The sequence below is a fragment of the Bombina bombina genome, chromosome 4 (genome assembly GCF_027579735.1).
Source record: "Bombina bombina isolate aBomBom1 chromosome 4, aBomBom1.pri, whole genome shotgun sequence".
NCBI classification, from domain to species: domain Eukaryota; kingdom Metazoa; phylum Chordata; class Amphibia; order Anura; family Bombinatoridae; genus Bombina; species Bombina bombina.
Window position 1 is genome coordinate 988,743,391 of NC_069502.1, and position 17,081 is coordinate 988,760,471.

Genomic DNA, 17,081 nt, shown 5'->3' on the forward strand with positions numbered 1-17,081 from the left:
CACTGCATAATTATCCCCATTCTCACATTATAATTGGCCTTATTATCATCTATTTATTTTATCCTGACATATTTTTATTGCTTATATATGTATTCTAGTGTTATATTTATTCATATATTCTGTTAAACTTTAAAAAAAAATGCAATGGAATAATAAAGGCAAGTTTATGCAAATTATGTCTCTCTTTGTAATAAAATTAGATTTATCTTACATATCTCATAAAAATAAAAATAAAATCTTAATGGAGCATATGTCCTTTCTATTTATTTTGATCATACTGGAAATCACTTTTGTTTAGTATAGGATTGAAGTTGTTATATTATTACATTTCTTGTCAGTTAAACTGGATGTACAGGTGAACTAGCACTTGTTTGAAGTCAATTATATAAATTTGATTATCTACTCTAAAAATTACTGCTGCACTTTTTTTTGAACAAAGTAAGATTCAATTCTGTGTCAAAAATTATTTCTTTACAAGCATTTGGCACACATTATTAGACAGGCAATGCCACAGCAATAATATTAATATCTCAAAATGTACACAGCTATGAAAATACCTATTATATTTTCATGGATTCCCTTGGCACCAGTACAGCTTGTTGACCCCTTGTAAACAGTCTATATAGCTCATTGTTGTTTAAAAAAAAAAAATCAAAGTTCAGATTGTGAAAAGGGAACCATTGCAAGAAACATATTATGAACAAAAGAACACTGCTATAAGTAAGGAAAAAAGAGGTAACACGACTCTAGTGTATTAAGGTTTTTAGAAGGTTAAAGGAAGTACAGAAAACGATCAATGGTAATGAAAATGTCTCCTGGAAAATAAGAAGCTGTATATTTGGGCAACAAGTTTGATTGAAGATGTTTAAAACAAGGTTTGTAAATCAACAAATACAGTTTTGGTTTTTTTTTTGCTTTTTTTTTAAAGTGGTTAAAATTTGTTTATTGATTTGGACTATATTGTGTGGTTTGGCAACCATTATCCATGACAGCACCATAACAGCATCCGTGGTGCTCCATTATTCTCTATCAAATTATGTTATTTTACCTTTAGTAGGAAACAGTAAACCTCTTGTATTCATAAGACATTTCTGATTTGTTGCTATAGAATAACATTTCACCCAAGGCTTAATGTTTTTATAAAAAAATGAACAACCTTTTTATTGCAATAATTTTTCAATTGGCAAATTCCACTCACCATTTGCCTCATTTGCCAAAGCCAATCTGGGCTTTACTCCACAGAAAAGTCTAGTCACTTTCATTAAGGTAGTATAAAATGTATTGGTATGCAGTTGTTTTTTTTTTTTTTTAAATCATATATTTATATGTCCAACAAGAAGTACAATCAGAAATAAATTTCCACCTTTGAATACTACGCAGGGTCAGGTGTTAAGGAAACCAAAACGATATGAAACACAACACAAAAAAAACAGGATTACATTTCCTTAAATAAATTGGCAGGCAGAAAATAAAAGAAACTACTCTCGTATAGCCTATTTGTACGAAATGTTGGACTTTTATTTAACTAAATGGAATACCATTTAATCTGCACACATACTATCAACATACATAGCAACAATCGCAAACAAAATCGGGAAAACAAAAGGAAAGGGAAAAAAAAACAAAACAAAAAACAAAAAACCCTCTCTATCTCCTCCCCTCTCCCCTCCCTCCCCTGCCCCCTTCTCATAATTTTTCCCATTTCCTCTTATCCTATCGTCTCTTGTGACCTACTGATCTTCTTCTTTCCAATTCTAACTATATATTACCCTACACCTTCATTCACTTCATACTTCTCTATAATTAGTTATCCATGCATGTGGGAAAAGATCTCTAGCCACAAGGTCCATAAAAGAATTTGAAGACAAAAATGGAGTCAGGATAACTTTTTGTATAGCTAGAGAGTAGGTTTTAATAATAGGTAACCAACCAACTAGAAAGATTTTTATTCTCTTTTCTGATATGGTTTTTAAATGAAATGATTCATATATGATTTGGGTTTGAATCTCCTTCTGGATTTGAGATAGTCCGGGGACTGTAGTAGATTTCCAATATTTAAGAATATGGTATCTGACAGTTAAAATAATAGTGTTTAAGGTGTTTACGTAGAAACCGCTATTACTGGGGACATCCAACCAGATTATCTCATTAAGTGATAATGTAATAGATGTCTTGTAATGTACATTAAACCAATATTCCAACTTACGCCATAATTGCATAATTTTCGGACAATACCAAAACATATGTAAGGTATCTGCTTTAGGTTTATTGCAGCGGGGACAAGCCCCGCTGCAGGTAGGATAAAATTTAGCTAATCTTAAAGGGGATAAATAATAATTATTAATAAGCTTTAGATGGGATTCTCTCCAGTTCCTGGGGATTTCACATTTCTTTACACTTGCCATGCTGCGTTTAATTTTACCAGAGTCTATTGAAGGAAAAGAGGAGGTCCAGAATATAGTCAGCTTGTCTACAAAAATTAATGTTTGTTTAGAGAGCATAATGTCATACATAAGAGAAATAGATGAATTTCCGGTCGCAAATTTTTGAAAACATACATTGAGATCCGACCATGCCTTCAACCTGCTCACATCCCACTTTCGCGTGTTAATAAAATGGCGCACCTGCAGATACGCGAAAAAGTTGGATCTGTCTAACTGGAAGTGTTGTGAAAGAATTCCAAAGGAAATTATTTGACCATCTTGTCGAAGAATCTGGCTAATATACTTGAGATCTTTTTCAAGCCATTCTCTGAATACTAATTGTTTAAGACCTGGGGAAAATTGAGGATTTCCAGTAATCGGTAAGAATGCCGAAAATGTAAAATCTACTTCCATCATTGCACAGCACTTCTGCCAAGCCGCTACAACATTTCTGATAGAGATTAAAGAAGAAAGCTTATTTGGTAGAGATTTGAGAGGGCAGTGTAATATTGCTTTTAAGGCAAAGGGGGAGACCATAAAAGTCTCCTTCTCTAAAGATGACACTAACTCCTTTTCTACGATCCAGTCCACCGCCGTTTTAATTAGACAAGCCCAGTTATAGAACTTAAAATTAGGAAAAGCCAGACCAACTGCTTCAAGTTTTGCATGAGTCTATTTAGAGAGATACGCGCTTTCCTGTTATTCCAGATAAATTTGGAACAGCAAGAATATAATTTACATAAATCTTTGCTGAGAATGAAAAGAGGAAGATTCTGGAGGGGATAAAGTAAGCGGGGAAAAATAATTGTCTTAATTAAATTAATACGCGCTGTAATAGATAATGGGAAAGCCATCCATAATTCCAAATCTGATTTAATCTTTAGAAGCAATGGTGCGAAGTTAAGGCGATACCAGTTTTTCGGATTTTTATGTAGTATTATCCCTAAATATGTAATTGCTTCTACCTCTCTAAATGGTATGCAGTTGTTATCTGATAAAGACAATAAGGGACCAATAGGTAGCAGAGTTAGCCTTGAGAAATCCGCAGGGTGCATTTCAAGTCCTGAGAATGAGTGGGGGGGCCCTACACTGAAGAATATTTTTTTTAAAGGGAGAGGAAGGGATGGGGAGCTACACTACAAAAAAGGGATGGAATGGGGGGTGGGGGTTCCCATATGTAATGATTGCTGGGAGGGGGAGGTAGGGAGACCACTACACTACAGAAGACATTTAAAAAAATAAAAAATTGAAGACATTTTTTTTATTAAAAATATCCATTCGTTAGAGGGGGAGGGTTAGAGAGCTGTTTAGGAGGGATCAGGGAGATGGGAGGGTTGAGAAGGATTAGTGCACTGAAGAATAAAAATAAAATAATAATAATAATAAATAATAATAATAAAGCCATAAAATGCATACTGATAGACTGTCTGCCAGTACCTAAGATGGTTGGGATGAGTGTGGGTGGGGAAGAGAGCTGTTTGGCGGTGGGTGGGAGTTGCCAGTTGTAAGGGTAATCTCTATACTACAGCTAAAATTAACTTTATAAGATACCTGATTAACCCCTTCACTGCCGGCATAATAAAAGTGTGGTGCGCAGCAGCGCAGTAGACATGTGCGTTTGTTGATTCGGAGATTCAAATGCATCCGATTTTCAGAATTGGCACCATAACTAAAATCCCAAAAAATTACGAAAATAAATAAATCAGTTTCCAAATTTTCAGATCCATTTTTCATATTCGGAAGTTTTCATTGTTCTTATCTAAACCGCAGTTCCCTGACATCGCCGACAGTAACTAAATCACTAAATAAAGCTATTAACCCCTAAACCGCCGTTCCCCATCCCCGACATCGCCGACACCAACTAAATCAAGCTATTAACCCCTAAACCTCCGTTCCCCGACATCACCAACACTAACTAAACCTATTAACCCCTAAACCGCAGTTCCCTGACATCGTCGACACTAACTAAACCTACTAACCCCTAAACCACCGTTTTCAAACATCGCCAACACTAACTAAACCTATTAACCCCTAAACCGCCGGCCCCCACATTGCAACAACCTAAATTAAACTATATTAACCCCTAAACCTAACACCCCCTAACTTTAACATATTTAAAATAGACCAAAATTAAAGTTACAATTAATAACTAACTACCTATTTAAAAATAAATACAAACTTACCTGTGAAATAAAAATATAACCTAAGCTAGCTACAATATAACTATTTACTAACTACCTAGTTAAAATAAATACAAACTTATCTGTGATGTGGGTGGTGGCAGCTGTTTTAGATAATTTTGTTATTATTGATATTAGTTATGTTTAGTTAAATTGTTTTTTCGGATCCTTTTGGGTTTTTTTTTATCCATTCTTTATGCATATGCATTATTCTATTCTAAACTTCAGAATAGAATATTGCATATGAATAAAGAATGGATCCGAAAAAAACAAACGGATCCGAAAAAACTATTTAACTTATCATAACTAATTTGCCAAAGCACATTTCTAGTGCGCAGCTGAAATTAGCGGCCTTCTAATTACCAAAAAGCAATGGAAAAGCCATATATATCTGCTATTTCTTAACAAAGGGAATACCAGAGAAGCTTTTTCAATCTTTTGTGTCATAATTTCACAAGCGGTATGTAAATCATTTAATTGAGAAACCCAAAGTTTGTGGAAAAAGTTAACAATTTTTTATTATATGATCACATTTGGTCGTGAAAGGGTGGCATGATATATACCAAAATGTACCTAGATCCATACCTTGGGTTGTCTACTTAAAAAAAAAAAATATAGTTCTAAATAAAAAATAAAAAAACAAGGGTCTATTTCTGTTTAAATGGGGTGATAGGTTCAGGAGCTGAAAAGCACTTCTGCAAACTAGCTGCTGATTGGTGGCTGCATTGCCTCTTTTCTATGGTTCACCAGATGTGTTCAGCTGGCCCCCAGTAGTGCATAGCTTCTTCAACAAAGGGTACCAAAAGAATAAACCCCTTGGCGACCAAGGACGTCGGGCACGTCCTACAAAGGGTGTCAGTTACGGACCAAGGACGTGCTTGACACGTCCTCGGGTAATCTGAGTGCCAGAAGCAATCGAGATCGTTTACAGCCGCTCAAACAGTATTGCAGCAATGCCTCGAAGACTACCGGGTTCCGTTTTGATCGCTCCCACGGAGCGATCACTTCCAGTTTCACTCCACGTGGAGCCCAGAAGTCAGGCAGAGCATCGGAAGCCATCCGGCAGGTTTCTGATGCTCTGTTAGTGTGCTAAGTGCCTCGGTGGGTAAATTAATATAATATATTAAAAAAATAATAAAAATATATTTATTTTTGAAGAAAATAGCCCCATATAGCCCTCCCCCATGTTGCTTCAAAGATGGTGATGCCTAGTGCATCGTGCGGCTTCTGGGGGTGCCCCTAGCCTGCCCCTATGATGAGTCATTTTCTCCCAGAGTATGTCGAGGAAGAGGTATGAAATAATTCTACATTTCATGCACTTCCGCGACAACAGTCTGTGCCCCCCTAGGGAGCATCCCCAGTTTCACAGGCTGTATAAAATCCATCCCCTGATTACCCACTTTACTGCCAGGTTTGCAGAGGCTTATACACCTGGAAGGAATATATGTGTGGATAAATCCCTGATGAAGTATAAGGGAAGGCAGAGATTTAAGCAGTATATTCCTTCTAAGCGCTCCAGGTATGGATTAAAGGTGTATAAGCTCTGTGAGAGCAAGACTGGGTATATTTAGACCTTCTGGGTGTATGAGGGAAAGGATATCCACCTTGACCCTCCAGGCTGCCCAGAACATATGGGAACGACTGGCAAGATTGTCTAAGACCTGATTTTACCCCTGATGAACAAAGGGTACCACATGTATGTAGACAATTTTTATACAAGTGTCCTTTTGTTCAAGCTACTGTATTCTTTTGAATACAATTCGAAAGAACCACGCAGGTTTCCCAGGACAACTACAAAGGGGGATACCTCAGCTCTACACCAAGAGGAGCTGTTGGCATTTAAGTAGAGAGACAAGAAGGATGTATACCTTCTTACCACCATTCACACAGCGAAGACTGTGGAGGTCTCTGTATGTGGCAGAGCTGAGAGCACAATGAAGCCAGTGTGCAAGGCTTATAACCGGCATATGGGTGGGGTTGATCTAGCAGATCAGTTGCTGCAGCCCTAACTAATTATGCAGAAGACAACGGCCTGGTACAAAAAAGTTGCAATTTACTTAATGCAAATTGCAACCCACAATGCTTTTTTGCTTTTTTTTTGTTGTTCAAAAAAGCAAACCCCGAAATTAAACTTTTTTACAGTTTCAGCTCCAGATCATTTCGGGATTTTGTACCAAGATACACCTGCTCCCAGGCCGGTGATAGGAGAGAGCAGAGTTGGGGCTAATCATTTTATTTTAAAAATCCCCCCTACTGCAGCGAAGCAGAATCCTCAGAAAAAATGCAGAGTCTGTACCAAGAGGGGGCAGAAAAAGCACATCACCTTTAACTGTCATGATTGCCCTGGACAGCCTGGGTGTACTCAGGAGGTCTTGCAAAAAACAACCTGGAGTGTTTTCTTGCAATAACTTACAACAGGCTTTCCTAAATCATAGTCAAAAAAATTACCACCATACATTTTCTCCAATTTTTTTTGGCTGAAACGGTTGCATCAAAGGCATCAAAGCACTCCATGTACAATACCTTAGGGTGTCAATATTTTAAATATATACACTTTCATGACAATAAATAAAACTGGGGTATACAATAGGCTCCAAACTTTCCGAAGAAATACTCTCACTTTCAACTCAAATTACAAGTCATGCAATTGTAACCGAACCTTCCCAAAATCCTGGCAAACCTATGCATGTGGGGCATGGGTGTAATCAGGGGGCCTTGCAGAAAACAACATGGAGTGTTTTCTTGCAATAACTTACAACAGGCTCTCCTAAATCATAGTCAAAAAGTAATGTGTGTGTAAAATTAAAATTGAAAAATTACCACCATACATTTTCTCCAATTTTTTTGGCTAAAATGGTTGCATCAAAGGCATCAAAGAACTCCCTATACAAAACATTGGGGTGTCAATGTTTCAAATATATACACTTTAATGGCAATAAATAAAACTGGGGTATACAATAGGCCCCAAACTAAAGATAGGCCTATCAGAAGAAATACTCTCACTTTCAACTCAAATTACAAGTCATACAATTGTAACTGAACCTTCCCAAAATCCAGGCAAACCTATGCATCGGAGGTATGGGTGTAATCATGGGGTCTTGCAGAAAACAACCTGGAGTGTTTTCTTGCAATAACTTACAACAGGCTCTCCTAAATCATAGTCAAAAAGCAATGCGTGTGTAAAAATGAAAATTGAAAAATTAACACCATACACATTCTCCAATTTTTTTTGGCTAAAACAGTTGCATCAAAGGCATCAAAACCCTCCATATACAATACATTGGGGTGTCAACTTTTCAAATATATGCACATTCATGGCAAACAAATAAATTGGGGTATGTAAAAAGGCCCCCAAAAAGAAGATAGGCACAGAAGACATGTTAAATCTGAAAAAAATCACAAACACATGTCAGAAGTTTGGCATTGCACCCCCTAACAAAGCCAACAAACCTATGCATAGGTGGTATCACTGTACTCAGGAGAAGTTGCTGAACACATATTGGGGTCTTCTTTTGCAGTAAAACATAACAGGAGCTGAGAATCCATGCCTAAAATACAATGTTTGTGGAAAAATAACAACAAAATGAGTACCCAAAAGACTGGTGGTTGAATTAGTGCATGGAAAGTGTTAAAATACCAGCATTTCAAATACCCTATGGTGTCTACTTTTCAAAAATGTAAGGTTTGATGGGGGTAAATAACATTGGTCGGCTTCAGAAATGTCCCAAATAGGATATGGGTGCATGATGATAGATGTGAAAATTCCAAGTTGGAAAACTGGAATGCGTCCCTAAGAACCCAACAAACATATTTATGGGTGGTTTCACTGTACTCCGAAGATGTTGTTCAACACATTTTGAGGTGTTTTTTGTCAGTTACACATAACAGGAACTGAGAATCCATGCCTAAAGTACAACGTGTGTGAAAAAAACGCACAAAAATTACTACCCAAAAGTTTGACAAAGACTGGTGGTTGAATTAGTGCATGGAAAGTGTTAAAATAGCATTTCAAATACCCTAGAGTGTCTACTTTTCAAAAATATATGGTTTGATGGGGATAAATTCCATTGGCCAGCTTCAGAAATGTCCCAAATAGGACATGGGTGCATGATGACAGATGTGAAAATTCCAAGTTGGAAAACTGGAATGCGTCCCCTAAAAATAAGGCCTTTTAGCCCCAAAGAACCGATCACACCTATACATGGGTGGTATAACTTTATTCAGAAGATGTTGCTGAACACATATTGGGGTGTAATTTGGCAGTAACCTTTAACATTCTCAGTAAATGTATTCTTAAATTGCTATTTTGTCAAAAAATCAATTTTTTTTCAAAATTTAGCATAGAGTGAAAATACCCCAAGTTTAAAACAGTAGGTTGCCTTCTTTTAAAAAATATATACATGTGAAGGGTTATTCAGGGATTCCTGACAGATATCAGTGTTAAAATGTAACCATCGCTAATTTTGAAAAAAAATGTTTGTAAATAGCAAAGTGCTACTTGTACTTATTGCCCTATAACTTGCAAAAAAAGCAAAGAACATGTAAACATTGGGTATTTCTAAACTCAGGACAAAATGTAGAAACTATTTAGCATGGGTGTTTTTTGGTGGTAGTAGATGTGTAAGATTTTGAGGGTCAAAGTTAGAAAATGTGTGGGGGTTTTTTCATCATATTTTATTTAAAAAATTATAGTAAATTATAAGATATAATGAAAATAATGGTATCTTTAGAAAGTCCATTTAATGGCGAGAAAAACGGTATATAATATGTGTGGGTACAGTAAATGAGCAAGAGGAAAATTACAGCTAAACACAAACAGCGGAAATTTAAAAATAGCCCTGGTCCCAAACGGTAAGAAAATGGAAAAGTGCTGTGGTCACTAAGGGGTTAAGCAAATATGAATATAATATAAAAAAAGTTTTTGATCAGTTTGTTCAAAATTATTGTCATTCTTTATGAATATATATTCTAATTAATGCTGTTCTTGTAATGACATCTATCATTGTTGTAAATAAAAAAAAATGGATAGTTGGCATTTCAAATCAATTTGACTTCATTAACTGTTAAACCAATATCAATGTCTCCTTTTATGGTAGCATTCAGACAATAATACAAGGCAAAAACCGCAGGGATACATTTATTATTTTTCTTCTTTGTAAATATATCCTTGGCCCATTCCATAGATTTGCCATACAATCAGAATATTGCTGGCATAGATGGTAGTTTTAGTATTTACTCAATATAGAATTAATACTGAAATAAATGCCCAATTAATTTTTATCTAGGTTTTAGAGAATTCATTTTGAAAAAACCTTGTATCCAACAGTTAAATAGTTTTAGAATGATGCCAAAATAATTATACTAATTACTTTTACCAACACATTTTAAACACAACATTATCCCTATAAACTGTTGCTAATATATAATAGAAAATAATTACTATAAAATGTGGATGCATTAGTTATACAGCGGTGTGTTTATAAAAATGTACAGTAGATGCAAAAGTGGGCAAGTTATAATTCTAAAGTTTAGTGTTGATGTAAAGGGATAGGAAACTCCAAAATTCTCTTTGTGATTCAGACAGAGAATAAAAAATTTAAAAAGTTTCCAATTGACTCCTATTGTCAAATTTGCTTTGTTCCCATGATATTCTTTGTTGAAGAGATACCTAGGTAGGTGTCTGGGGCACTACATGGCAGGAAATAGTGCTGCCATCTAGTGCTCGTGCAAATGGATAACATTCTTGCAAAACTGCTGTAATATAGTGCTCCAGACATGTGCACACTCCTGAGCTTACATCCCTGCTTTATAACAAAAGATACCAAGAGAACAAATAAATTGTTATTTAAAACTGCGTACTCTATCTGAATCATGAAAGAAAAAAATTGGGTTTCATGTCCCTTTAAAGGGACATAAAAGTGCAAAGATTGCATGCTCTAATTCCTTAGAGGATGTAATTTCATCAACTTTTACATTTCACTCGTGCTGTGAAAAAAAACGTACCTTTTAATCTTGACAGCAGCTCCAGCTTCCTCCAGTTGTTGCAAGCCATTTCTGATTTTAGATATGATGGATGGGTCATCCTCCAATCATGGCTTCCCCCCCAGGGGAATCAGTGTCTGATTCAACGCCGTGATTGGAGGAAGCCCTTTAAATAGGGTGGAGGTACATGTTCATAGGTTAATTGTTAAGGTGGGTGTTACCTTAACAATTAACCTATGAACATGTACCTCCACCCTATTTAAAGCAGTATACTAGCCTAGCAATTCATTCTTGAAAAAGCCCTGAGTGAGGGGCGAAACATGTCGAACTGAATTGCTAAATTTTCTACTCAATTCCAACAACTGACGAGCAGCTGTGAAATAATACAGTGCACCTTACGGATTTACAGACCCTCAACCCAGATTGATCATAAAGAGGGATATAACCGGTGGAAACCAGCCCATCCTAAAGTTGGACACAGCCTATATAAACTTGCTACCAGGCAAAAAGGGCCAACAACTAAAAAGCTTGACGTTAGGACTTACGTCACAAGAAGAAGACAGGGGCTCACCACTAAAAACCGCCCTCTGCTACATACAACAGGCGGATCAGATCTGCAACGCCGGAATACAACAAAGGCGTGATTTTAGAATACAGACCGCATCACCGAAGCAGTAACACCTCTACGCCGGAAGACTACCTGGGCCCAGGAAAAGTTTCAGAGACTTTGAATCCGCAAAGTACCAGTACAGTGACAGCGTGATATTCCAAGTACAATTTAATGAGAACCGGATCCATTCGTATCAACACTGTGGCACATTAATATCCTCTCTCTAGACGTAGAGAGAGGCATTAAAAACTTTTAAGGTACCGCTTAAAAACTTCTTATCTACATACTCTATGCCTACACTGCATCTCAGCAGGTTATTTATATGTGATTCCTAATCTGAATTTTAGTACTCTATTTTTTGAACTATTGGACGTCCAATTTTAGTTTTACCCCATTTCCATTTTAAAAGCAACTGTATATGTGTATTTTATAAGTGTTTGTATAGATTTTTTGTATAATAAATGTTATTTATCAATCACTTACAGTCTGTTATATAGATTGGTATACGTTTGAGATTAACCCTATTCTCCTATATCGAGCTAGTCTCAAGTGATAGGGAGCTTTAGTCATCTAAGAATTTAACATATAAGTGTTATACCGATCCACACAACTGATTAATACACATGAGCTTATAGCTATATTGAATTATCTCAGTACAACTTATATTTATTGTCTCCTTTACCGAACCTAGAAAGGGTCCTCTGAGAATATATTAATGTACTTTATATTGATCTAATCAATACTCATAATCACTTTATATAACTATCTAAAGGTCCTTATTTATATTGAGAATATTTATGATTTATTAATTATTACAAAAACAATACTCATTAACCCTTAGGCTTCCAAGCGCCAGTACTACCTTGCCGAATCTGTCCTCACTAACCCCTGGATCTTTGTATGAGGGATCCTTTTCGTACTTGGCATATAAGGGGTCCTTAGCACCACTTCTTTCCCTACTTCGCTCTAGTTAAAGGAACATTGAAGTCAAGATTAAACTTTCTTGATTTAGATAAAAAATTTAATTTTAAACAACTTTCCAGTTTACTTATTTTATATAGTTTGCTTCTGTCTCTTGGTATCCTTTTTTTAAAAAAAAATATATAGGTAGGCTCAGAAGCAACAATGCACTTTTGGGAGATAGCTGCTGATTGGTGACTGCACATATACAGTATGCCCTTTTTCAAAGTGCTCAGCTACCTCCCAGCGATCTATTGCCACTCCTTCAACAAAGGATACTAAGCAAAATAAAGCAAATTTGATAATAGCAGTAAATTGTATAAAATGTTCTTTTCTTACTGAATCATTAATCGGATGATTAGGGTTTCACGTCCCTTTAACCCCTTCACCCCATAAGATGTACAGTATATATACGTCTTGCGGTACTTTGGCTATCGTACCGCAAGACGTATATATACATCTTAGCTTCAGGAGTTCCTGAAGCTCCAGGCATCTGCCGTATATGGAACTGGAGCGCGATCGGTGCTCCGGTTCCATATGAGGGCAGATGCATGATCATTACAGACGGTGACACTGTGCGTGTCACCGTCTGTCACGATCTTCTGTTGGTGTCGGCGGGAAGTGGAGGCAGGTGGGCGGCCCAGCAGTGGAGGGGGGACAGAGGGGGAGGCACTGGGAGAGCCCTAAACCATGAAAAAAAAAAATAAAGGGACAGGGAGGGATGGGGCAGCTACACTACAGAAAAAGGTTTTGGGAGTTTGGGGTGCCCTAACTTAAGATCGAGGGAGGAGGGGGGGACAATACGCTACAGAAAATAATAAAAAATATTTTTTAAAAAAAGGGTTTATAAGTACTGGCAGACAGCTGCAGAAAGTTGCCTTAAATTAATATTCTATCTGAATCATTAAAATTTTATTGAAGATGTCATGACAATCTGGCCTGTTAGGGGAACTTGAGGACTGGAGTTGAGAAACACTGCTCTAGAGAACTCTGTACAGTAGCTTGGATGCATGAGCTGCTGGGCTAGGTGGTTCCTGATTCTACATGATTACTTTTTTTTTTTTTTTCTCCGGCATGTGAAAGCTTGACCATGTTACGCTTCTTTTTAATTCCCTCATTTAATGTAACAAGTTTTACTGGGGCTCTACCTGCTTAAAATTATAATGTTCCCTGAGAACTTATTTTACATCTAACCTTTACAGAGTAAAATCTGCTTGCATTTTTAGTGTTATTGTATTCTCCCTGGGTAAAACTCTTTTTTTATCTGGTCTTCCAATAACATTATTATTGCATTGTCAGCTTTTCTTTGCTCATAAGTAACTAATGTAATGTTAGAAGCTCACTGTTACTGAAAGAGCTTTTACACCCACTCACTTAAAAAAGCAAAAAAACTTTAGATCCATGCTTAATTATCAAAATAAATATGAAATCATTTTAAAGGGACAGGAAATCCCAAAATTTTATTTCATGAATTGGATAGAACATACAAATTTAAACAACTTTCCAATTTACCTATATTATCAAATTTTCTTCATTGTCTTATTATCCTTTTCTGAAGGAACAACATTGCACTACTGGAAGCAAGATGAGCACATCTAGTCAACCAATCACAAAAGCCAAATGTGTGCAGACACCAATTAGCAGCAGCTCCCACTAGTGTATGATATGTGCATATTATTTTTCAACAAGAGATGCCAAGAGAACAAAACACATTTGAAAATAGAACTGAATTTAAAAGTGTCTTAAAATTACATAGTCTATCAGAACCATGCAAAATTAATTTTCACTTTCCTATCCCTTTAATTATGTGGCAGTTTGTACATTGTACATGTAATTATATATATTTTTTTAATTATCTCTGCTATTGTGATTAAAGAAGTTTAATAATTTTTACGTGGCCAAATATTTTTGTTATACATTCACTCAGAAAATATAATTTTTAAAGGGACAGTAAACTCAAAATTGTGTTCCCATAAAGTCTAGATTATAACTGGAGGGCTAACAGGCAAGCAATAAGGGGACTATCACTGCTCTTTGCGTGTATCAGAAGTAAGGCACATATTACGAGTTGAAAGTAAACGCATTCACTTGAGGGCAATTGGATTTAACGCTCATTAAGTTAACGCGACTTCGGAGCTCTTATTAACTGTAATGCATGAAAAAAGTTGCACAAAACACATCAAAAATACATTTAAAAGTACAGTTCCACTCATAATAACACTCGCCTAGATTACGAGTCTTGCGTTAGTCTAAAAAAGCACGTTGAGAGGTCACAACGCTGCTTTTTAACGCCCGCTGGTATGACGAGTCTTGAAATGACAGGCTCACCACTCACTTTTTTGGGCAGACTCGAAAATACCGCAAACCCACTTACGCCAATTGCGTATCCTATTTTTTCAATGGGACTTGCATAGCGCCGGTATTACGAGTCTTCCAAAAAGTGAGCGGTAAACCCTCTCCTGTCAGCCTCGTACCGCATTTAAAAGTCAGTAGTTAAGAGTTTTATGGTATAACGCCGTAGCATAAAACTCTTAACTAAAGTGCTAAAAAGTACACTAACACCCATAAACTACCTATTAACCCCTAAACTGAGGCCTCCCCACATCGCAAACACTATAATAAATATTTTAACCCCTAATCTGCCTAACCGGACATCGCCGTCACTATAATAAATATATTAACCCCTAAACCGCTGCACTCCCGCCTCGCAAACATTAATTAAATTTTATTAACCCCTAATCTGCCGTCCCTAACATCGCCGCCAACTACCCACATTTATTAACCCCTAATCTGCCGACCCCAACGTCGCCGCCACTATATTTAAGTTCTTAACTCCTAAACCTAAGTCTAACCCTAACCCCCCTAAATTAAATATAATTTAAATAAATCTAAATAAAATTACTACAATTAACTAAATTATTCCTATTTAAAACTAAATACTTACCTAAAAAATAAACCCTAAGATAGCTACAATATAACTAATAGTTACATTGTAGCTAGCTTAGGATTTATTTATATTTTACAGGCAACTTTGTATTTATTTTAACTAGGTACAATAGTTATTAAATAGTTATTAACTATTTAATAGCTACCTAGTTAAAATAAAGACAAATTTACCTGTAAAATAAAACCTAACCTAAGTTACAATAACACCTAACACTACACTACAATTAAATTAATTCCCTAAATTAACTACAATTAAATACAATTAAATAAAATTATCTAAAGTACGAAAAAAAACACTAAATTACAGAAAATAATAAAATAATTACAAGTTTTTTAAAACTAATTACACCTAATCTAATCCCCCTAATAAAATAAAAATGCCCCCCAAAATAATAAAAGCCCTACCCTATACTAAATTACAAATAGCCCTTAAAAGGGCCTTTTGTGGGGCATTGCCCCAAAGTAATCAGCTCTGCCCGTCTGGAGTGGTCCTCCAGACGGGCAGAAGTCTTCATCCAAGCCGGGAAGAAGAGGTCCTCCAGATGAGCAGAAGTCTTCATCCAGACGGCATCTTCTATCTTCATCCATCTGGTGCGGAGTGGGTCCATTTTCAAGACATCCGACGTGGAGCATCCTTCCTGGCCGACAACTACCCGACGAATGAAGGTTCCTTTAAGTGATGTCATCCAACATGGCGTCCCTTCAATTCCGATTGGCTGATAGAATTCTATCAGCCAATTTTAATTAAGGTAGGAAAAATCCAATTGTCTTTATTTTAACTTGGTAGCTATTAAATAGTTAATAACTATTTATTAACTATTCTACCTAGTTAAAATAAATACAAAGTTGCCTGTAAAATAAAAATAAACCCTAAGCTAGTTACAATGTATCTATTAGTTATATTGTAGCTATCTTAGGGTTTATTTTATAGGTAAGTATTTAGTTTTAAATAGGAATAATTTAGTTAATTGTACAGTCACAGGTGGCTGTAATCACCCATGGAAAATACAAAACATGGAAGGGAACTGCACTCCAAGACCGGATCAGGTACACATCCTGTGACTCAGTAACATCCAGCCCTGGGTGCTAAATAGCACTCCAAAAAAGCTGTGATGTCACCAGAGCCACAGGCAGTTAACCCCAGTCCGGAATGGGTGCAAAAAAAAAGGGAGATTACAAATAAAAAGTAATGCAACACATAGAAGTTCCCTTCCATGTTTTGTATTTTCCATGGGTGATTACAGCCACCTGTGCACCCCTTCTTTGTTCTCAGTTTGTTTGGCTTTGTGAGCTCGCATGATGGTGTGCCTGTGTTAGGGACTCAGGCAATGGAAAGGACCTTGACGTGGTGCCTGAGCTTTCCCATTTGGCCAGATGCGGTGACTAACCTTTCCAGTTGTGATTTTATCTTAGCTGTGAGCTAGCTGGTGAGTGCTGGGTGTTTCTATGTGTTGTATTACTTTTTATTTGTAATCTCCCTTGTTTCTTGCACCCATTCCGGACTGGGGTTAACTGCCTGTGGCTCTGGTGACATCACAGCTTTTTTGGAGTGCTATTTAGCACCCAGGGCTGGATGTTACTGAGTCACAAGATGTGTACCTGATCCGGTCTTGGAGTGCAGTTCCCTTCCATGTTTTGTATTTTCCATGGGTGATTACAGCCACCTGTGCACCCCTTCTTTGTTCTCAGTTTGTTTGGCTTTGTGAGCTCGCATGATGGTGTGCCTGTGTTAGGGACTCAGGCAATGGAAAGGACCTTGACGTGGTGCCTGACCTTTCCCATTTGGCCAGATGCGGTGACTAACCTTTCCAGTTGTGATTTTATCTTAGCTGTGAGCTAGCTGGTGAGTGCTGGGTGTTTCTATGTGTTGTATTACTTTTTATTTGTAATCTCCCTTGTTTCTTGCACCCATTCTGGACTGGGGTTAACTGCCTGTGGCTCTGGTGACATCACAGCTTTTTTGGAGTGGCTATTTAGCAC